The 4,065-nt window shown below is 36.9% G+C and overlaps 1 long non-coding RNA gene across 1 annotated transcript; it reads left to right on the top strand.

The window, feature by feature from the left end:
* The first annotated feature begins 363 nt into the window (after nucleotides 1–363).
* LOC111895339 (uncharacterized) lies at nucleotides 364–1,964 on the top strand. The gene is made up of 2 exons (XR_002851541.2): nucleotides 364–921; nucleotides 1,017–1,964. It is a non-coding gene; the product is annotated as an uncharacterized LOC111895339 (long non-coding RNA).
* The last annotated feature ends 2,101 nt before the right edge of the window (nucleotides 1,965–4,065 follow it).

Below are 4,065 nucleotides of genomic sequence, written 5' to 3'. Positions count from 1 at the left end.
AATTAAAATTTAATAATTTAAAACCAGAACAAAACCAAAATTGTGGAAGTTTAATACTAGGAGTCAAAACAACAAACTTCCCCTTTTATCCATATTTGTTTGTCCATAAGAGTCTCTCCACGTTTGCAACATGCTCAGCCATAATGCTAGTCTAGTAGTTCTGCAAAGATAGTTATATGAGGCCTTTAAGTTGGTATTGGATCTAATAAATACACTATACAAGCAAAAAGTTTAAATTTGGAATTGACTTGGCATTCGAATTTAAATTGTTCGAAACTCTGATATTTAAAGAACTTGTGGTCCCACCATGCTCAGCCTTTACTGTCTATATAAACGGATCACTCTACCATCTCTTAAGAACCACTAACAAGAGAGATATAGTGAGAAGGGTAGCATTTCCTTAAACTACACTTGGTTTTTAGGAGGAAGAGGACAGATACTTGTATTTTTTTTCGGCAGCAAGACAATTTATTTAATTTGTCCACTTAAAATTGTATTAGTTATTAGTTAAGGAAGGATGATCGGGAACATGGCTCACCTCACTCTTGCATTTGGCCTTTTTTGTATATAGCCCTTTCAATTACTCTCTTCACTCTGTGTTTCCCTCTCCTCCCCTCCCCTCGCATCTATATTTTCGTTGATGATTTTGTTGCTAACAATTTGCTTTCTTATATTTGTAGGTAATATCGTCTCATTTATGGTATTTCTTGCACAAATATAAATGTCTGTCTTTGATGTTTTTTTCTAATATGTTCTTAACCTCTACTCCCCTTCCTTCTATACTACAAGCTCTCCATTAATTAATTTTCAACAAAAATGCAGACCAACATTTTGCGGTGATAAGATGAATGAAGCATATCTATTTGTTAGATACGAACACTTTGCATTCTATTCCATTTCCCCCTTTATGAAAAATTGACGGTCACGATTCAACATTCCTAACATCTCTAAAAATTCGTTTAGTTTTGTGGAATCAAGTGCCTTAGTGATAACATCGGCCATTTCTTCATGTGTAGGAACAAAAATAAATTCAATTTTACCTTGAAGAATATGATTTTTAATGAAGTGATACCGCAATTCAATGTGCTTTGTCTTGGAGTGCTGATTGTGCGAATTGTAATGGCACCCTCGGAATCACAGTATCCAATGTGAAGAATTCTGTAGCTTTAATCCATGAGTTGCGTTTTCAGCTATAGGACTTGTCAACAGCAACTGGTTGCCGCAATGTATTATGCCTTTGAAGTGGAGAGTGTTATAAAGTTTTGTTTTCTTGAAGACCAACTCACTAATGTCCCACCAAGGAATTGGTATCCTCCTGAAGTGCCTTTGCGGTCCATCCTGCATCCTGCATGGCCGGAGTCTATAAAGGCTTGTTGACTGAATTCGTTTCCTAAAGGGAACCAAAGACTCAAAGCTTTGCTCCCTTTAAGGTATCTAAAAATCTGTTTGATTGCAGTCAGATGAGATACTTTGGGATCAACCTGGTATGTGGCACATAAACCCGTTCTGAAGACAATATCCGACCTACTTGCCGTCAAGTACAATAGAGAACCAGTCATTCCTCGGTATACCTTTTGATCAACTGACTCTCCGGTGGGATCCAATGTGATTTTTTAACCAAATGTCATAGGGACCTTTTCCGAAGAACAATTATCCATTGAATATTTCTTTAACAATTTCGTAGTATACTTTTCTTAATGAATGAAGATTCGTTGTGGAAATTGCTTGATTTGAAGACCAAGAAAGAAATTAATCTATCTATTCATGTGCATTTGGAATGTGCTTATCATGATCTTTGCAAAGTCATCTACCATAACCTGATAAGTTAAGTCGTAAACGATGTCATTCATATAGATTTTTACAAGAATTAGATGTTGTCACTTGAATGTCAAAAGAGGGTAGGATCGATAACCCAATGCTTGTATCCAAACTCAATTAGAAGAATAGAAAGAGTTTCATACCAAGCCTTAGATGCCTACTTCCAGTCATAAACAACTTTCTCCAATTTATAGCAGTAATGTGGAAGATCATGATTCTCAAAACTTGGAGGTTGCTATAAGTATACCTTTTCTTTCAATTAACTATTGAGGAAAACGCTTTTTACATCCATTTGATGTACTTTGAAATTGGAGCATATATTTCGTCGTAGTCAATTCCTTCCAATTGGCTATAACTTTTGGCTTTGTTCTTGATTACCAAACCTGTATCATCCAGTTTTTTACGAAAGACCCAACGAGTTCCAACTACAGTATGTCCCTTTGTCTCTAGAACAAGTTTCCAAACATTTTTTTTCTTTCGAACTCCGTAAAATCTTCGAGACGTCTAAAGAAGATGATTATTTAGTGACGCGATGTGACACTTATTTTTGGTCATCTTTGATCAAATTTTTGTCATCATTGGATGTTTCCCAGATCAATATTATTTATTATTCATACTCTACTTCAGGACATTTCATATTTTAGGAGCATATTTTTCTTTTGAAGAATTTTGGTTATATTATGATGAGATAACTGGAGCTGTTTGACACTTTTGAAGTCGAATTGTGATTTGACTATGGGATCTTAGTTGGATCCTATTTCGTAACATCCTAATTTCCAAAATATTTTTTTCGTTTTTAAAATAGAACAAACACCCATTTTTAAGAAAATTACATTCATATCAAATAATTTGTTCATAAACCATTATTTAGAAATCAGAGTTAATAAGAAGACAATGTGTAATCTCGAATCCTAAAACTATTGATATGTGTATACAGTCCTTCCTACACAATCCAATAAGTACCTTAAAAATATTTAATACCCAAATTTAAGCCCAAGTCTTAGTGAGTTCCCCAAAATATGTCATACAAAACAATATAAATAAATAACTATGGGTTATTAGAAACCTTGGGGACTATCAGCAATCCCAATGGGCTAACAACATGCCCTCTGGGTCATTGGAAAAGTTGGGGACTATCAGTAGTCCCAGTGGGCTAACATCACACCCGGTGGGTTATCAGCAACCCTAGGGACTATCAATAATCGCAATGGGCTAACTACATGCCCTAGAGTTTTTAGCAACTTCGTAACACATATTACAATAAACAACATATAAAGACCTAGATGGTTAGTATGTATATACTACCACATAGGCAAGTATATTGAGGAAACTCATCTAAACGAAAAGATGAAATCCCTACTCATATCCCCCACATAATCATCTATATGAACCTCTTAAACCAATCACAAGCTAAATAGTCGAGTACCCCCCAGTCGCCCCGCCGTAGTGGCCAAAATGTCATGTCGTGGGAACTGGGTCTCAATAGCTTAATGGATTAAGTTGTTTTCCATCATCCTCAAGAGCTCCAAAGCTCAGAGATAGTCCTTGAAACATTCCAAAAATACAGTCCAAAAATTTTGTTTTAAACCAGTAATAAAACTATAGTCATCATATATCGCATAAAAATCATAAACAATGTATCTCAAAATATTATAACACCTGTCAAGTATAACAGAGTATAAACATCCCAGGCTGAACAAATGGTGTGTGCAATGCAATCTTACCGAACTCCTCTTTTGAAAAGTGAGTACTTGAAACTAAAACTGAAAACTTTAAGTGCGAAGCTTAGTAAGTCTCCCCAAACTAGCACATACCATACAATAACTCATATAGCGCATACTGGACCGAAGTCCGGACTAGCTTGGGCCTCGCCTACTACATCGGGCCCCGCCCGACGTCAGACCGAAGTCCGGAATAACTTGGGCCCCGCCGGACATCGGACCGAAGTTCGGAATAACTTGTGCCCCGCCCACTATATTGGGCCCCACCCGGCATCGGACCGAAGTTCGGAATAACTTAGGCCCCGCCTACTACATCGGGCCCCGCCCGACATCGGACCGAAGTCCAGAATAAACTGAACATAACATAAACATGAACATATAACAAAATCATATATACTACATTGGGCTTGCCCGACATCGGACTGGAGTCTTGAACATATAACACATATCATAAACATGCATGAATCACGAAGACATCAAGCATACATAACTACTTATCTAGACCACCCCAGTATCGGACCGAAAT

This window comes from Lactuca sativa, chromosome 4 (genome assembly GCF_002870075.4).
Source record: "Lactuca sativa cultivar Salinas chromosome 4, Lsat_Salinas_v11, whole genome shotgun sequence".
NCBI classification, from domain to species: domain Eukaryota; kingdom Viridiplantae; phylum Streptophyta; class Magnoliopsida; order Asterales; family Asteraceae; genus Lactuca; species Lactuca sativa.
Note: the sequence above shows the minus strand (reverse complement) of the source record. Positions and strands in the feature narration are given on the sequence as shown.